The sequence below is a fragment of the Coenobita brevimanus genome, chromosome 41 (genome assembly GCF_032717465.1).
Source record: "Coenobita brevimanus isolate Jiangsu-jjx chromosome 41, ASM3271746v2, whole genome shotgun sequence".
Classification (NCBI taxonomy): Eukaryota; Metazoa; Arthropoda; class Malacostraca; order Decapoda; family Coenobitidae; genus Coenobita; species Coenobita brevimanus.
Window position 1 is genome coordinate 15,509,202 of NC_136994.1, and position 19,936 is coordinate 15,529,137.

The window sequence follows — 19,936 nt, forward strand, 5'->3', positions numbered from 1 at the left end:
AGACAGAGGGAGACAGTTCCAGAGTCTAGTGATAATCTCTTGTAACAGCTTAACATTCAGCATGGAGAGAGGGCAGTTTTAGCCACATTAAAGTAAAATAAATATAGTAGAGAGGGAGTCAAGTCTACATCAGATCCCTCCAACTGAAAAAAATCCATTAGTGGAGTAAAACTATGTGTTGAGAGCAGGACTTAGAGAAACTGACTTGGATAGTACTGGATGCCCCTATATAGCTGAATAAAAATAGTGGTAGCAATGGTGGCCGAGGATGAGATGGAGGGATGGAGTGGAGTGGAGAGGTATATGAGAGAGGGGGGTGTGAGTTGGGTGCAGGGCAGTGAAATGGCGGGGGACAGGGCGACTTGGAGGCGATTTGTTTGTGGCCACCCGGTACGGGATTAAGGCGTCTGGCAATAGATAAATACATAGAATGAAATAGTAAAGTCTTGTTGTTCATAGAGGTTATTGAAGGTTTTTTAACAGTGGGAATGAGAGGCCACTTCTAAGCTGAATAAAATCGTATGATTGTTGTGATAATATTTCAAATGGTTGCTTTTTTATTTTTTTGATTTATTTTTTCCCTGGCATATAAAGGTTACCCATTCAAAAAAATAAATAGATAAATAAAAATAGATAAACCAGCCAGTTATTATATGTTTACGGCGAGGAACAAGGATAGACATGAGTTACTGGCAAGTGGTTGGTTCAGCGCTGCTTTATCGGTAAACTTAACTCCAAACACCTCCCATGCACGACAGTTCCAAGACTAATTTAGAGTGATCAGTAAATATAGAATGTGTGGTGACATGAAGGCAGAGCTCTGAGAGTAGGATGTGCTACTTCCCCTACAAGACAGTTTCCAAGACTAATTTGATCAGTAAATAAAGAATGTACTGTATGGTGGCATGAAGGTAGAGCTCTGAGATTAGTATGTGCTGTGGCCTTACAACAGTTCAACTCCCAGAGGTGGCCAGAGGTTCCGGAACTTAATATCATTGCCTTGGGTCCATACATTGTGAAGGGGGCAAGGTGGGATTTACAGTTTACAGATTAGTAGTCATTATAACTGTATTTTATCTTACCTGCCTTTGAATGTGTTTACAGAAGTGGAAAGCCAAAGAAATTGTTCCATTTGTTTACCAATGCACAGCTTCCAAGATCAAAGTGTTAAAATTTCTAAATACGACATAATAAGCTAAAGTGTATAGTAGGTGTATTAGGGTTACCACCATTCACCTACTGCCCACCTACAATACGCTAATGTGTATGGCAGGTATATTAATGTTACCACCATTCATCTACTGACCACCTACAATAAGCTAATGTGTATGGTAGGTGTATTGGGGTTATCGACATTCACCAGCTCACCTTCACATTACTGATAGTCATTTTACTTGAGCTTGGCCTAGATATTTGTCATTTTGCAGCTTATTTTACATAGCTCACTGGCAGAATAAAACAGTACTCTAGGTCTAGATTTGTTAAATTGCACTGTTTTGTGAAAAGCATTGTAGTCTATTGTTGCCCTTCAGTATTCATGGTGAAGAGATGACAGTTTTAGGTCAAGTTAGAGTAAAAAGACATAGAAAGAGATGGCAGGTTTAGGTAAAGTTAGAGTAAAAATACAGTAGAAGAGATGGCAGTTTTAGGTCAAGTTAGAATAAAAAGACAGTAGAAAGAGATGACAGTTTTAGGCCAAGTTAGATTAAAAAGACAGAAGAAAGAAATGGCAGGTTTAGGTCAAGTTAGAGTAAAAAGACAGTAGAAAGTGATGGCAGTTTTAGGTCAAGTTAGAGTAAAAAGACAGTAGAAAGAGATGGCAGTTTTAGGCCAAGTTAGAGTAAAAAGGCAGTAGAAAGATGTGACAGTTTTAGGCCAAGTTAGAGTAAAAAGGCAGTAGAAAGAGATGTCAGTTTTAGGCCAAGTTAAAGCAAAAAGACAGTCAACTTAGTAAGTGCTGCATTTTAAACATTTTCCTGAAATATGGATGCCAAAATTGAGATGCATCTTATATGTTGGAAAGTACAGGTAATGTATATGGTGTTGTCCTAGGATAGATATTGGGAATTAACTCCTTCATTCCAGCAACATGTTTTATTGATTCATTCTTGCTCTACCTCCAGACAATTTTTTTTTTATCCTCCGGGATGTTTCCTGTAGTGAAGGGGTTATGAAGGCTTTATGCTTCTAACCTCTCCAGTTTAAAAAGTCTAAAGTTGAGTAAAGTCAGAATCGTAAGAATATAATTAAAATGTTATTGGACTGAAGGGATTAAACTATGTGGTAGGTGTATGCAAAGGGCAATCATAAAGGGGAAAAAAATGCATGTAGGCTTTGAAGTGGAGTCAGGATTTCAGGAGTTCAGATGAGTGTGGTCTGCCTCTGTACCTTTTATTTCATTGTTTCTGGATCCTTGTTCATCTTATAATTCGTTTGGAAAAAAGGTCATGATGATGGTGATAAAATGTATGTTGTGCAGGAATAAGGGAAAAATATACAAGACTATTATCATTCTGTTTTTCCATTAGGCAGTTAGCTGGGTTGGAGGATTATAAGGTTTAATTGCTGCCACCTCTACTGATGTTTGTTTTGTAAATGAGTGATGTAACAGGTGTTTGTAAAGGTAAACGCCTTAGGAAGAAATGTTGCTTTTGGGAAACACCAGATGATTATTGTGAGTTGGGAGCAGGGCAGTGAAATGGCGATGGACAGGGCGATTTGGAGGCGATTTGTTTGTGGCCACCCCAAACGGGATTGAGGCGTCTGGCAATAGATAGATAGATAGATAGATTATTATTATTATTATTATTGTTGTTGTTGTTGTTGTTGTTCTATAATCTGATATCTTAATCATGGAAGGGGTGGCTGCAAATGATTTGCCTCCATGTTGTTCTGTCTTCCACCATCAGGGTGCCCTTTCTCCACCTCTTTCCCCTCCCCTCTGTGTCTTGTGTACGTTTCTACTCCATCTCTCCATCTTGCCTCCAGTTCCTCCCCCCTCCCCCCACCTTCCTCCCCTTCCCTCACTCATACACTATCCCAGTTAATTTATCATTCTCCATTCACATTACATGGTCCAGCCATCCCAAGTTACTGCTCATAATGCTTTCCAGCACATCCATATCAGCACCACAGTGCTCTCACTTCCTCCTCTGGCTTTCTCCATGCAACTTCACTTGCTCGTCTGAAATGACTCAGTGCCAATCCTCGCCCTTTAATGTGTGTCTTACTCACAGAGTCCAAGCTTCACTTTCATATGCTAGAGTGGGGATCACTATGCTGTAATCTACTGTATTTATCTGTCTGTTGTCAGATGTCTTAATCCTATAAGAGAGCATTCATGTTACCCTGTCAGTGGCCAGATTGGTAGAGAGGTCACCTGCAGTCCAAATGGACCCAGGTTTGAATCCCAGCCAGAGCAGGGAACAGCCCTGAATGGGACAACCCAAGCACGTATTAATTATGGACAGTGGATAGTAGTGCTGAAGTGGTGAAATTAGGTGTATGGTATGTAGGAGAATTACTGGGCTTTGGGAACAGGCTATGAAGCCTATACCCAGAGTCTGGGGGGGGGGGATTCATCCAAGGGCTCCCTCACCTCCTACCCCCTTCCGCCTCACTCGCAGTCTTATAGTCAGTCTCTCATTGTCCATCCTCTCCATCTCATAGTGTCCTAGTGCATTAAATTTAATCCATATCACCACACTGGTTCTTCATTTCCTCATTTGTCTGTCTCTCTCCATGTAACTTTAGATACTCTTCTCATAACTCATTTCCACGCCTCTTACTCGTGTCCATCCAACAGGGTTCAGACTTCACATCTGTGTGTTAAAGTGGGAATCATAGTACAGAATTATGCAGCAATTTTTTTACTTCAAAGTGGGAATCATAGCACAGCATTATGCACCAACATTTTTACTTCCATACATCCCTCATCCTTATCATATCTGTAAGTGAAATATCGTCCTCTCTTCCCAGCATTACCTTTTCATGTACTTTGTCCACCAAACATTACTCATCACGTTACCCAAATACTTGAAAATGCACATTCTCCATTTCCTGGCCATCCAGTGTCACTGTGCATTCTGCAGCTTCATTTCTCTTAAAGCCTACAACTTTACTCTTAGCTACATTTGCTTTTAGATTTTGCTTCTTAAATACTTTCTTAATATGCTGTCATGGTGATCCTGCATTATCAGTAATCATAACCAATCATTTGCCTGGCATTACCATCATTATAACTGTCATCACCATCATTGTCTTCACAGTCTTTACCATTCTCATCCCAGTTAAATTTCATCTCTGTTACCATTGTTAGTCAGTTATCAGCCACTGCCATCATCATCATCATCATCATCATCATCATTATTACCATTACCATTTCATCCTTATTATCATTGTTAGTCATTCATCAGCCACTGCCATCATCATTATCATTATTACCATTACCATTTCATCCCTATTACCATTGTTAGTCATTCTTCAGCCACTGCCATCATCATCATTATTATTACCATCACCATCATCATTATTATGTTGTTTTAACCCCAGGCTCATTGGGACAGATCTCAGTGGACAGCAGGAAACCAGTCATGTATGCAGTGGAGGCCTGGGTATCTTTGTTGAGGTTATGGTTAAGGACTGACTGATAGGGTGAGGTGCATAAGTTAAGTGTGTTGTGTGAGGGAGTGTAATACGTTGAGGGCAGGAGGGGAATTGTGTGTGAGTTGCATAGTATTTTGTAATGATGCTGAAATTTTTGTGTTCCCAGGATCATGTGGATGTGAACCTGGTAGACCAAAGGCAGAAATTGCTTTGTGCTGGATTTTGGCACTAGGTTCCTATTGTTCTTTACTCCTTCCAGATGTAGGGAAGAGGGTTGTGGGATACTTGTATAATGGGCTGTGGAGTCGTGTAGTTATATTGGTGATTGGTGCCACCTTGTGAAGGCATCCCTCTCCTGCACATCTTAGTCTGACTGTATAAACTGGTGTCTCTGGGAAGGGCAGTTTCTGATGATAAATATCTAGTTGAGGTTCATGGAGGATGCATTTTGGTAGGTTTTGAATGGCAGTGATCACAGTGCATTTGTTTGTATGTCTGTGAAGTGTACTTTTGGGTATAGTTGGAGGGATTATAGTAAGGCATTCTGTATTAGTGTTAGGGAGTTATTCATTTTTGTTTTTTTTGTGTTGGGAAATGGTATAGCATTTACAAAGGACAGATGCTGTGCTGAAGCAGTGAGTTTTGTTCATCTTACATTCGAGTGGTCCTTGATTGGAAGTACTTTGTGTTTCTTGGGGAAGATGATAAGCACTTGTAGACTTTGTACATAAGGTTTTATTTCATCTATGGCTGCAGAGTTGGGATCCCGTCATGGGCATGTACAAGTTATTAACCAACCAAAGTGTTTGTGAAATTTTCAAGGAATTTGTTGTACAGTGTGCCCCCGACTTGTGCATTTGCAAGATACGTCACTTTGAGATACAGTACACATTTTCGAGAAGAACCTTTCCAAGATACGCCTTTGCTAGTTATGCGGGTGACCGAGTTATGACCCATTTCCCACTTGCATGACTCTGTTTCTGTGTACGCGGATTTATATTGGCAGAGAACCTCAAGCTGTTTGGAATCTACAATTAGGTGACATCATTTGTTGTAGTATTTGGTGCTTTAGTGTGATAAATGAAATGTAAGTCAGCAAATTAATCACTGGTCTGGCCAAGCTTTGATCTCTGGCCCCCGCGCTCCATACGCGTGCATGTTAACATTGAGCCAAACAGAGGATCCCTGCTTTGACTCTTGGCAATGCAAGCTTTTATAGACCCCATTACAGTAGTGGTGTTAGAGTGTTAGTTATTGTAGCTGTAGTAAAGTAGTGGTAGTGATGGTAGTTGTAGTAGTGGTAGTGATGGTAGCTATAATAGTGACCACTACAGTATTTGTTGCTTTAAAGTAAGTAGTAGTAGTAGTAGTAGTTGTTCCCTAGGCAATCTGGCCGAACAACCCCGAGTCCCTTAGGCAGGCAATGGCCGAGACCGGGCTTTCCCACAGAGCTCTCAAAGAGTGTACAGTATGTTGTGTTGCTGGCATAGGTGATTGTGTGCAATACAGTTTTCCATAATGTGCTTAATAGTATGGGGTGCTGTGTTGCATCGTGGACAAGCATCAGCGACGGAGTCATCCAGCCTCTTCTGGTAGCTTAAGAGGGCTGGATGGTGCCCACATCTCAGCCTGGCCAGGTGAACCCTGTCCTCACTAGGGATATAGAATTCAGAAGGGTGGATGTCAGGAGGCCGTGCATGTAGGTGTGTGTAGTCTTTAAGTGACTGAAAGGAGCAGCGAGTGATCTGAGTGTGGATATGCTTCTGGAAGCTGGTCTGAGGTGGGCAAGGGGGGAGAGATGACAGTATTTGTGTATGGTATCATGTGCTGGGTGTTGTTTTGATGTTCCTTGGTGTGGGTGGATGTGCTGCCATGTATTGTAGTGGATGTTGTGGGTTTGTAGAGGCTGCAGCAAGAAACTGGGTGCCTTTCATGTCTAGGTGATCCTTGACTTTGAGGACTTTTGTTTCTTGATGTAGGTGGTCTGTGGGTGTAGTAGCTGTGCAGCCTGTGATTATTTTTAGGGCCTTGTTCTGCATGGTCTGTGGAGTGTTGTAGTGTGTTTTGGTGAGGTTAGATGCCCAGCCAGGGCTTGCATAATTCATCACTGAACGTATGTATTGTTTGTATACTGTGGTGATGGTTTCTTTGTTTTGTCCGAAACTCCGAATGTTGTATGGGCAAGTAACCTCAAAGCGTTGAGTCTTGGTGTTATTTTATTTTTAATTTTGTGATGTGTTGTTTAAATGACATCAAGGACGCACCGAGGGGGGGGGGCTGGGCCCGCCCCCCCCCCTTTAGCTCTCTGGGTCCTAAAAATGTATATATATTTATTTCGATAACATGAAAAATTGGCAAGTACAAACAAAGAGTAACACATGAGCCAGCAGCTCTCTGACTCTAAACCTGCATGTGACCTCCCGGGAATTATCGGATTACCTGACCTAACCTCACTACGGCCCCCCCCCCCTTTAGAAAATTCCTGGGTGCGCCCCTGAATGACATTGATGTATTGTATGTTGCACCAAGGATTTTGGGTGTGTGTGTGTGTGTGTGTGGTAGGGGAGTGTTGTTTATGGTGAGGTGTGGGATGTGACTGTTCTGCTGTCCAGTTTGTGAGAAGGGTCACTGTATATTTGGCTGGGGCTATTTTGAACCTGTTTGTGGTGAATCATTCGTATAGCGTGTTGAGGTAAGGTTGAATGATGTGTGCAGCTGTGTTTTGCGTTTTGGTGCTTACATATAAGTGTTATATCATCTGCATAGGAAGTAATGTGTATCTGTGGTGTGTGGGGTGTGGGTATGTCGTGCATGTATAGGTTAAAGAGTGTAGGGGACAAAACAGATCCTTGGGGGACGCCGTTTGTGAAGTTTCTGATGTTAGAAGACTGACCGGCAAATGTTACGTGTGCACATCTGCCTGCAAAGTAGTTTGCCAGGCATCTTTTTGTGTTATTGTGCATGTTTGTGTTGAGTATTTTGTTTGTGAGGTTGTGGCGGGGGATGGCATCAAAAGCTTTGCTAATGTCTAGTGTGATTAGGAGTGTTCTGTGTGGTGGCCTAGCTGAATTCATGCCATCGAAAACTCTGTGTAAGGTCTGTAAGTAGGGTGTTTGTGGGGTGTAGTGGCCTAAAGCCATGTTGTGACTGGTTTAGGGGAATGTGAGCTGTGACTAGTTGTAGTACCAGTCGTTCAGTGACTTTAGAGGGGATGCAGAGGAGTGTGATGGGACGGTGTGAGGAGGGTAACGTGGGGTCTTTTGTTGGGTTTAGGGATTGTGATGATAATGCCATGCTTCCTCCTGGGCTGTGAGAGTAGCTGTAGTTTGATATGTTGGTGAGTGCTTGTATGCCTTGTGGTCCAAGATGTTTAAGGTGACTGTTGCTTATGTTGTCTGGTCCACAGGCAGATGAGTGCTTGAGGTTGTTAATGATGTGCTTCGTCTGGTTGTAAGTGAAAGGTGCGTAGTCTGGGTCTGTGGGGAACTGTCTCTTACGTCGGATGATACGTCGGTCTTCGGGATGGGGGTTTAGATGGCTGACTTGTGAAAAGTGATTGATGAGAGTTTTGCTTGTTTGTTTGAGAGTATGGTGTCTGTTGTTGTGATGGCAGCGTGTGATTGTGTGGTGTTGGTGTTGGAAAGTGTGATGCTGTTTAGTGTTTTGTAGAGTTTGCATATGTTTGTTTTGTGGCCAGGTGTTTGGAGATAATTTTTCCAGTTTAGTGTTTGCTGTTCTGATATTTTATTGTTTATTTGAGTGTTGAGTTCTTGTATTTGTTGTACGGTGTCTTGTGTATGGGGTGTTGGGGAGTGTCGCAGTGTGTCCCGTTGTCTGATGAGGCCTTGAATTTCTAGTGTGAAGTTGGGGTTGTGTCTCTTTCTGTTGCCTCTAGGACGTGTCTTTTGTCTACGTTTTGTATAATTGTATTGAAAGTGTGCACAACGGTGTTGATGTTTGTGATGGGTGTACTGTTTAGTGTTTCGAAATGTTGTTCTGTTTCAGTTACAAAGGCCTCCCAGTTGGCTCTCTTACAATTAGTGTATGTGTGTTTGTGGCCAGCTGGGGTGATTCTGGTTTTGGTAGTGATGATGCTTGGGAGGTGGTCAGAACCTAGGGTTTTGACCACTCTCCATGATGTAGTGGGGACGAGGTTTGGGGAGCAGAAGGTGATGTCTGGAGATGATGGGAGGAAGAGGGCTTGGTGTGGGATATGGGTATGTTGGTCTAGGGTGCTCAGTATGAAAAGATGATCTGTCTGGGATTGTAGTACCAGCCCTCTGTCTGTGTCAGGGTTGTTGACATGCCAGGCCGACAACTTGGCGTTGAAATCACCACCCAGGATGATGTTGGGTATGTTAATGATGTGGTGTATCTGTGGGGAGTAATTGTGTGGTACTGTGGGTGACGATCGGGGGGAAATGTATGTGTTAGCGATTGTTATGTGTGATTTGTTACCAGTGCGTATTTTACTTGACAGTATTTCTGTTGTGGTGTCATGTGGGGGACAAGTGACTTTGTGTGTGCACCGGTATCTGCAAAGTTGATGGATTTGTGTACCAGGGTGATGAGTCCACCGCCACCGCCGTCGGCCCGGTCTTGTCTAATGGTGGTGAAATTATGAAATGTAGGTGTTTTCTGTGTTCTGTGTAGTTTTGTTTCTTGTAAGCTGGCAGTGTGTATGTTTTGTTTGATGAATTGTGTGAGTTCTTGTTTTTTGGTGTTTATGCCATCTATGTTTATTTGAAGGATGTTTATGTGTGTGCGATGTGTGTTGGCTGCTGCAGCACGGGGGGAAGGTGGGGGTGTGGGTGGAGGGGAAGGGGTAGGAGAAGGTTGTGATGGAGGTAAGGGTTGGGGTGAATTAGATTGGGGTGGAATGGGAGGGGTTGGGGGGTTGGATGGTGTGGGAAGGATCAGTGGGTTAGGCTGGGGAGGTGTGGAGGAAGTAGGATTGGGGTTGTTGGGGGGGTTAGTGGGTGGGGGGAAGGAGCATAGGGAGCAAGTCCAGGTGTTTGAGTAATGTTTTCTGGATGCAAGTGTTGTGCAGATGTAATGGGTCCAGTTCTTGCAGGACTTGCACTGAACTGAACCCTTTGTCGGCTTGAAGGGGGCGCGGTAGCACAGTGGTAGCGCGCCGGACTCGTAATCGGGGGATTGCGAGTTCGAGCCTCGCCCGGGCTGCCGTGCCGGGAGTGGTAGCTCGGTCCTGTAACCCTAGTGGGGCTATATAGTCCAATACAGGGCTTAGCTCGGGGGAACTTCATTTCTCCCATTTCCATTTGTCGGCTTGAAGTGATAGGTTTTGAGCATGTTGGACATTTGTATTTGTTGGTGGGTCCTGGATTGCTTTCAGTGTCACCGGCTAGAAGTCTTCAACAAATGACCACCGAGGAGTCGTTTCACGGTGTAGAAAAATCGGTGTTGTGTGTGTTTTGTTGAGAGATGTGGTACTTGCCTGGGCGACCAAAGCCACTCCCAGGTTCTCAGGCCCTGTGAGGAGCCGGGGTGGTGGTGGTTTGGCCCCCATGCTGTCCTCCTCTTCTGCTTTGACAGCCTCTGGGGGGTAGACCCACGGCGAAGACGCCACCGCTGCAGGTACTAACGGGGGGGTTTAGCGTCCTGGTAGTTGTTCCTTAGGCAGTCTGGCCGAACAGCCCCGAGCCTCCTGGTTACACAAGCAGCTGTCAGCTATGTTACTTCCCCGTCCCTTGAAAATAGACTGGTGGACTGTGGGAGAGGAGCAATTAAAGCCTGCCATCCAATAAATTCTTTTTTCAGATGAACATAGGGCTACAACTGCTGCTATAACTACCAGAGGATGTCATTTTTGCTGCAGTTACTTGATATTGTTCAACTTAGGAACAACCATCCATCCATCCATCATCCAATCCTACGTTGCGCCATGAGGAGCGTAGAAGCCTGGGGCTAGGCAGTTGTTCCTGACATTTAAGATGAGAGTGACCAACCTCACTCATCCCTGAGTGGCATTACGTGAGCAATAAACCCCAACCACCCCTTGAATATAAACCTTCAACGGCTCAATCCTATTGGAGCACAATAATTACCCACTAAACCACCAGGCGCCAAAATTTGGTTATATGGTTACCACCCAGCGTAGTAAATGGTTTCCTGGTGTACAGGAAACCATTTGGCTTGTCACTCAGTGTAGAGTCACCCACAGGCAGAAGGACGAGGAAAGAATGAAGGAATGAAAGACAGAAGGAGTGTAGAGTCACCTGTAGGCAGAAAGACTGAAGAAAAGACAGAAGATGGAAGGAAAGAAGGATGGAGCAGAAAGGGCAGACACCCGAGAGCAGCACTACATTGAGTGAATGGATGGTGAGCACCCCCACCTAAACAACCACATGAGTAAAAGGGTTGATGACAGCTTAATCTGACCCCTCCAGTTCAAAATCTCCAAAATCGAATAGTATCACCTGAAGATAGCAAGAATAAACTTAAAATTACCACCACATTCAAGGAGTTATGCTTAGTAGGAACCTCTTGGAGCGAAGGGGTTGTTGTTGTTTTGTTGTTGTGGCTGCAAGCTCATCTGAATATGAATGCAGTGAACTGCAGGCTGAGGTTACCCTTCTGCAACCTACTATCCTCATTTCGGGACTAGGGAGAAAGATGAAAGGCATTTGTATAACCTGGTAGCTCTGTTGCCTGGTAATAACAGTTTCACCACATAAAGGCATCCCTCCCCAGTATCAGTGAAGGGATTAGAAAGATAGGCAGTGCAGGTAAAAAGTCCACACACACACACACACACACACACACACACACACACACACCAGCCTGATCAAAATATGCCTGGATTATATATGAGTGTGTTGTTCCATGTGATTGGCTGAGGAGTGTGAGTCGTAAATGTGTACAGGGGGAAGGGTGATGCCCTGGCAAATGGAAATTATAGAGGCATAAAACTTTTGGACCAGATAATGAAGGTAATGGAGAGAGTTCTAGAAGGTATGATTAGAGAGGGTGTGTATTGATGAGATGCAGTTTGGTTTATGCCAGGCAAAGAGACCACTGATACCATATTCATTTTTAACAGCTTCTGGAAAAATATATAGTAAAGAAAAGGTTATTTGTGCTTCGCTTTTGTTCATATGGGGAAGGCCTTTGACAGAGTCCCTAGGGAAGTGGTGAAGTGGACAGTGAGAGAGCTTGGAATCGAGGAGTGGCTGGTTGGTGTGGTTATGGTTATGTTTGTGGGTGCTCGCACACAGGTGAGAGTGAATGGAGATTTAAATGATGAGTTTTGCATGAATGTTGTTGTGCATTAGGGGTAAATCTTGAGGCCCTTGTTAATTAATATGATGCATGAAACCCTCTCACGTGACTTTAGGGAATGGACTCCCGTGGGAGATGTTTAATACAGATGACTGTGTTGATACCAGAGAATGAAAGGGAGGCAGAGAAATGATTTAGGAAGTGGAGAGATGGTATGGGACACAAGGGCTTGAGAATAAATGCAGGTAAAACAAAGATGATGGTATCTAGGTTTGGTGGCAGTACTGTCAAAGAAGAGGGAGCGTGGTCATGTGTGGTTTGCCACAAGGGCGTGAGAAGTAATTCCATTTGTGCAGTGTTTGTGATAAGTGGGTGCATAAGAGATGTAGAGGTATTAGAGGTCGACTGCGATATATGCGAATTTAATGCTTGGCGTGTGGCAATGAGAACATGTGGAGATTGTCTGGCTTGAGAGGATTATCTTACTGGTGAGTCGAGTGTGTGGAAGTTTTGTTACTTGGGAGACATGGTATGTGCTGGAGGTGGAGCTGGAACTAGCTCTGTGGCTTGAGTGAGGAGTGGTTGGAAGAAGTTCAGGGAGCTGTTGCCTGTCCTGACATTGAGAGGACTCTCCCTCCACGCAAAGGGATCTTTGTATGCGGCGTGTGTTAAGAGTGTAATGCTGTAAGGTAGTGAGACCTGGGCAGTAAACGAAAAGGATATTCACAGGCTCAGACATACAGAAATGACAATGATTAGGTGCATGTGCATTGCATCCTTGAATGTGAGGCCTGGGGGGGAGGGGGAGGGTAGATTTACAACGGAAGAGGTAAGAGGAAGGATGGGACTGGAGTGTATTGGTGTTGTGATGAGGGGAGGTAGACTGAGACAGTTTTTGCATGTGAAGAGGATGGGGATGACAGTTGGGTGCAGAATGTGAGAAGTGTTAACGATGGGGGCAGAACTGCGAGAGGCAGACCAAAGAAGACCTGGGATGAGGCCATAGAAATGTGACCTCAGGGATAAGGGATTGAATAAGGAGGCTGCCAGAGATCGAGCAGCATGGAGGGCTGCGATTGGATGACCAAGGCTGATGAATGCAAGCATGGTGGAGCCTTTATAGACGAAAAGAAAAGAACACTACTAAAAATAAAATGGTGGGTCTTGTACCCCCCCCCCCTTCAGCGAATAAAGATGTAGTATCATCATTCAAACTTGTTTATACTTGTATCTGAAATATACCTGTACAGAAAATGTAGGTCAACATATTGAGACCATCTATAGTTTGTTCATTTTAACCAGGCAGTTCATCTAACATAACCCTACATACTTTCCATCGCACAGAAGTTGTTGGGATGGAAATTTTATGCCTACAGTATAGTGCATTCATTTAAACAAAGTGGAGATTTTTGTCATTTTGTAACAATCACACCCGTAGTTCAGTGACAGAACATGACAACATGGCTCATCATCCTTTCCTTTTGTGACTAGCGCCATATTCTAGTGTTAATCTCTTGTCGCAGCTGAACATTCAAGATGGAGAGACGGCAGTTTTACACCTAGTTAAAAGTAAGGGAGAGGGAGAGGTAGACCAAGGATGAGGTGGAGGGTTGGAGTTGAGAGGTATATGAGGGGGGGGGTGAGTTGGGGGGAGGGTAGTCAAATGGTGGGTGACAGAGCGACTTGGAGGCGTTTTGTCTGCGGCCACCCTTTGCGGGATTAGGGCGTCGGGCTATAGATAGATAGTTAAAAGTAAGCAGAGTACAAAATGAACAGCGGTGTAGATTCTGTCTGATATTTGTCAAATGGTAATATTCTAGTCGGCTCAGGAAGCTTCGTAGAACATCATCCTCATTAGTTTGAATCAGTATTCAGTCTTCTTATTGTTTTTATCTTACTGCCGTTATTCCTGTTTTCTGTCATGAAAGTGTTAGAGAAAACCGCTATTTTTAGGGGTAATTATCTGAAGATCGTTCGCTTATGAGTCATAAGGGAGAATGTAAGTATTCTGTTTTAGCTAAAGCTAGTTGATCATATTAAGCTGAGTGGAAATAGGAGCTCGAATTAAGTCAACATTGACTCTCATGGTCGGGATAAGTGATCTCAGAATGGATTAGTTTATTGACCAGGGATTGTTGGAGGAATATTTATGTACAGTACTGAAATAGCTATTTTACTACTTGTTTACGTTTTCATTCTATTCATTTTAAACTGAAAGGAGTTTCGTAAAAAAAATAAATTAAGGTCCCTGTAAGTGACGTTAATTTACCACGTTTGTTTACGCTGCACCACAATGGACGGCGGACGAGTAGCATGTGGTTAATATGCCATTTTGGTCCTGGTGTCACTACCTCCGGCTCAATATTCACAAACTGAGGTAAGTCCGTGAATGCTGGTAACTTGGGGGATAATCAGCATATGCAGTGATGGATTATATGACCCCTCAGATCAAAAAACCAACACCCAGGTACATTTTACCTCCCGCTGGGCAGGATTGGCCGGCCCTGTGAGACATTTTCAAACCAGTGTCACATTTACGGGGTGGTGTTAATTATAATCGCCATATTTTTACTTACAGGAAGAAGTGGTGTGAGCTTTAAGGACTTCGGATCAAGTTTAGGTGTCAACAGAAGCATGGGGGCGTCCCCCAAGATGAAACAGCCACTTGGATCACTTTAAAGCAAGATTTTATTCGCCATCCAGGCAGCTTCGATCTCACACTGATAAATGTAAAATACTCAGACAATGCCTGCTGGACATTGATCATGGGGGGTGTATTGGCAACTTGTAGGAATTTACCGGTAAACCATTATTAAATAGTGAGAATGTTTACTCAGGCAGCCCGAGACAGAATGGATGGTAGGGATCATTATTACTGTACAGTACCGTATACACTTTTGTTAACTACATTTACATCACCACTGCATACACAGTCATTAATACCTATTACAAGTAACTTCATACACATACACTAACACTGATTACAAGTAACATCTTACACACTCATAGACTCTGACTTTTTTTTGTCACTGCATATTCATTAACATTGCATAAATGCAATGTAGTCATTAACACGAGGTACACATTCACTGTCTGCATTATATACTCTCATTAATACTGCATACACCGTGAATTCTGTTAGACAGAGTGGTCCAGCAATTTCTTACTTCATATCAGTGTGATTTGGTGCCGGCATCCTTCTACCGTACACTTCCTATAATGGTATTTTTTGAGTTAAGCCTCTCAGGCAGCCTTTATAATGACCAGATATTGAGATCACTGATGTTTCTTTAATTATTAGGTATTACTTTCTTGCTCTGCTCTGAAAAGTGTTAAGAGCAAAACTGTCGTCGTGGTATCACTTTGTATTATATTTTAAAATTGAAAAGTTATAAGATCAAAATATAGGCCATGATATCACTCTATATTATCATATTTTACTTATAACTGTGCCTGACATCTCAGCAGGTTTTGCCACAGTTATAAGTTTTTGCAGTCTTTCCAACCTGATTTGATTTCATCTCTGTGTGAAGTCATCAGGGCATTTTTCTCGTTGATTGAGGAGTCTTGCTAGCACCTCTTCCTAACTATAACCGATCTGTTTTCATCTGATGGAACTGGGCCACTATCACAACTTTAATACAAAGCCGTGATTGCGTGAAATATGATGAGTCTTTGTTATGAGGTAGGGCTGAGAATCCTTGGTTGCCAGTCAAATTTATCCTCCAGTCTGACTGCACCTGGCCGTCGGCTGAGTTGCAAAGTGTTAAAGATCTCCAGCCGATGAAAACAGGCTGACCTTAGTTTTTTTCCGCATACACCACTGAAATACTGTCGTCTGTGTATGCAGTCTTTATCGGTAATGAAAAGAGACCAGTAACATACGTGAATATTTACACGTACAAAGTAAATTGCTAAATAGGAAATGTTAGACAGTTTCCTAAGCTAACGAGAATGTGACCTTCAAGTGTGTATGTGTTTACCATGTCTTGTCTTTGGAGGAGGGTGTTGGAAGCAGCTGCTGAAGTTGTTGTGAGCTGGAAATTAGTCTCATCTCTAAGATCCTGATATTGTTTATTTTGACTAGTACTGAATGAACATTAGCTTATCATCAGGACATCATTCTTAATGAAGTCAGATGACTGGCATGTACTAGACAACATTTGCTGTTATGAGTCCAGATTTTCTCAGTTTATGCCGGTTCCCTGTGAATGCTTAGAATTATAATTAGCCTGGTTGTATTCCTGTATGACCTGGCAGACATTCATATATACAGCACAGACGTTATTGGGTGGACTTAAAATCAAAATGTCTATGTTGTCTAGTCTTTTGCATTAATGTTGGATTTCCTGTTTGCCCCTTTCGTGACTGCCTCAGCGCTGCTTCACTAAATTTCACTTTCCTTATTGTGGTAACATTTGTGCATAATTCTCCACTCAGGAGTCAGTCTAATGAAAGTCAGTGTTTTGTCCAGACTTTATTTTTAAATGTTGTCAAAGAAATAAGTCTGGTTGCCACGTAAACCTGTGGATCATGTCCTTTTGTCCAAACCTCGCAAAGGAAAACTGAAACATACTAGTGCTGCTAAAAAAACGTACCAGTCTGCTCTGAAAACCATGCAGCCTGTATTTGATAACATGGTGATACTTTGTCTCCATTTTCCGGAGATTAATTTCAGAGCTTAGCAAAAATTTTGATACTAGTCCTAGGTTTGAGGAATTCCCAGTTACCGTATGTCATGCTTCGTTTTCCATGCGAGGGTTTTCAAAGAATTAAGATAAATGTAGATAGTAGTAGTAGTAGTAGTAGTAGTAGTTGTTACCTAGGCAGTCTGGCCGAACAGCCCCGAGTCCCTTAGGAAGGCCATGGCCGAGACCAGGCTTTCCCACAGAGCTCTCAAAGAGTGTATGTTGTATTGCTGGCGTAGGTGATTGTGTGCAATGCAGTCTTCCATAATGTGCTTAATAGTATGGGGTTCTGTGTTGCATCCTGGACAGGCATCAGCGACAGAGTCATCCAGCCTCTTCTGGTAGCTTAAGAGGGCTGGATGGTTCCCACATCTCAGCCTGGCCAGGTGGACCCTGTCCTCACTAGGGAGATAGGATTCAGAAGGGTGGATGTCAGGAGGCCGTGCATGCAGCTGTGTGTAGTCTTTAAGTGACTGAAAGGAGCGGCGAGTGATCTGAGTGTGGATATGCTTCTGGAAGCTGGTCTGAGGTGGGCAAGGGGGGAGAGATGACAGTTTTATGTATGGTATTGTGTGCTGGGTGTTGTTTTGATGTTCCTTGGTGTGGGTGGATGTGCTACCATGTAATATAGTGGATGTTGTGGGTTTGTGGAGGCTGCAGCAAGAAACTGGGTGCCTCTCATGTCTAGGTGATCCTTGACTTTGAGGACTTTGGTTTCTTGATGTATGTGGTCTGTGGGTGTAGTAGCTGTGCAGCCTGTGATTATTTTTAGGGCCTTGTTCTGTATGGTCTGTAGAGTGTTGTAGTGTGTTTTGGTGAGGTTAGAAGCCCAGGCAGGGCTTGCATAATTCATTACTGAACGTATGTATTGTTTGTATACTGTGGTGGTGGTTTCTTTGTTGTGCCCGAATGTTGTATGGACAAGTGACTTCAAAGCATTGAGTCTTGGTGTTATTTTATTTTTAATGTTTGTGATGGGTTGTTTAAATGACATTGATGTATTGTATGTTACACCAAGGATTTTGTGTGTGTGTGTGTGTGTGTGTGTGTGTGTGTGTGTGTGTGTGTGTGTGTGTGTGGGGTAGGGGAGTGTTGTTTATGGTGAGGTGTGGGATGTGACTGTGTTCTGCTGTCCAGTTTGTGAGAAGGGTCACTGTAGATTTGGCTGGGGCTATTTTGAGCCTGTTTGTGGTGAACGATTCGTGTAGTGTGTTGAGGTAAGGTTGAATGATGTGTGCAGCTGTGTTTTGCGTTTTGGTGCGTACATGTAAGTGTTATATCATCTGCATAGGAAGTAATGTGTCTTTGTGGTGTGTGGGGTGTAGGTATGTCGTGCAAGTATAGGTTAAAGAGTGTAGGGGACAAAACAGATCCTTGGGGGACGCCGTTTGTGAAGTTTCTGATGTTAGAAGACTGACCGGCAAATGTTACGTGTGCACATCTGCCTGCTAGGTAGTTTATCAGCTATCTTTTTGTGTTAGTGTGCATGTTTGTGTTGAGTATTTTGTTTGTGAGGTTGTGGCGGGGGATGGCATCAAAAGCTTTGCTGATGTCTAGTGTGATTAGGAGTGTTCTGTGTGGTGGCCTAGCTGAATTCATGCCATCGAAAACTCTTTGTGTAAGGTCTGTAAGAAGGGTGTTTGTGGAGTGTAGTGGCCAAAAGCAATGTTGTGACTGGGCTAGGGGGATGTAAGGTGTGACTAGTTGTCGTACCAGTCGTTCAGTGACTTTAGAGGGGGTGCAGAGGAGTGTGATGGGACGGTGTGAGGAGGGTAATGTGGGGTCTTTGTTGGGTTTAGGAATAGTGATGATAATGCCATGCTTCCAGATGTTGGGTATTATGTTGTGTGAGTAGCTGTAGTTTGATATGTTGGTGAGTGCTTGTATGCCTTGTGGTCCAAGGTGTATAGGGTGAATGTTGCTTATGTTGTCTGGTCCACAGGCAGATGAGTGCTTGAGGTTGTTAATGATGTGCTTCGTCTGGTTGTAGGTGAAAGGTGTGTAGTCTGGGTCTGTGGGGAACTGTCTCTTACTCGAATGATACGTCGGTCTTGGGGATGGGGGTTTAGATGGCTGACTTGTGAAAAGTGATTGATGAGAGTGTTTGCTTGTTGTTTGTTTGAGGGTATGGTGTCTGTTGTTGTGATGGCAGCGTGTGATTGTGTGGTGTTGGTGTTGGAAAGTGTGATGCTGTTTAGTGTTTTGTAGAGTTTGCTGATGTTTGTTTTGGGGTCAAGTGTTTGGAGGTTATTTTTACAGTTTAGTGTTTGCTGTTCTGATATTTTGTTGTTTATTTGAGTGTTGAGTTCTTGTATTTGTTGTACGGTGTCTTGTATATGGGGTGTTGGGGAGTGTCGCAGTGTGTCCCGTTGTCTGATGAGGCCTTGAATTTCTAGTGTGAAGTTGGGGTTGTGTCTCTTTCTGTTGCCTCTAGGGATGTGTCTTTTGTCTGCGTTTTGTATAATTGTATTGAAAATGTGCACAACGGTGTTGATGTTTGTGATGGGTGTACTGTTTATTGTTTCGAAATGTTGTTCTGTTTCAGTTACAAAGGCCTCCCAGTTGGCTCTCTTATAATTAGTGTATGTAAGTCTGTTGCCAGCTGAGGTGATTTTGGTTTTGGTAGTGATGATGATTGGGAGGTGATCAGAACCTAGGGTTTTGACCACTCTCCAGGATGTTGTGGGGGCGAGGTTTGGGGAGCAGAAGGTGATGTCTGGAGGAAGAGGGCTTGGTGTGGGATATGGGTATGTTGGTCTAGATTGTTCAGTATGAAAAGATGAGATAAATGTAGGTGTTTACTAGCGCTGTTGACCAGGTTAGCGGCTGGCCCTCTGATGTATATCCTGGTCTGGTGAAACGTGCAGTTCAGTAGTCTGTGTTTTAGTTTTTATCCTTTAGTCTGCCCTAACTTGTCAAAGATTTTCCTTCCTGTGGCAGCTTACTTCTGTACCTCGGTGGCAGTATTGTGGCTGTACATGCTTCCCATAGCACTTGTTTGAAAGCATCATATTCTAGCTTAGTTTATTGTTTTGACTCCAGGCTCATCTGGATGTGAACCCAGCGAAATGCAGAAAACTGATTATTTCAGCTGGACACTCGCAGAGATCTTGTTTATTTGGTATATCGAATGATCGTCTGTGTTGTGAAAGAGATATGCATGAGGTAGGCATGTTGTGATGAGAGGAGCTGCATTACAGTGAGGCCACAGTTGATTGTGAGTTACATTTTGTGTTGGTATGGAAGCAGGAAGGATACAAAGCCACGTTGCAGTTGCACTACATCTCTCTAGGAAGGACAGTTTCTGAGGGATGAATGCCTGATAGGGGTTCAGGAAGAATGTTGTTTGGCAGGAGGTTTTTGATGGCTTCGGTGGCTATCTGTTTGTGTATGTTTAAGTG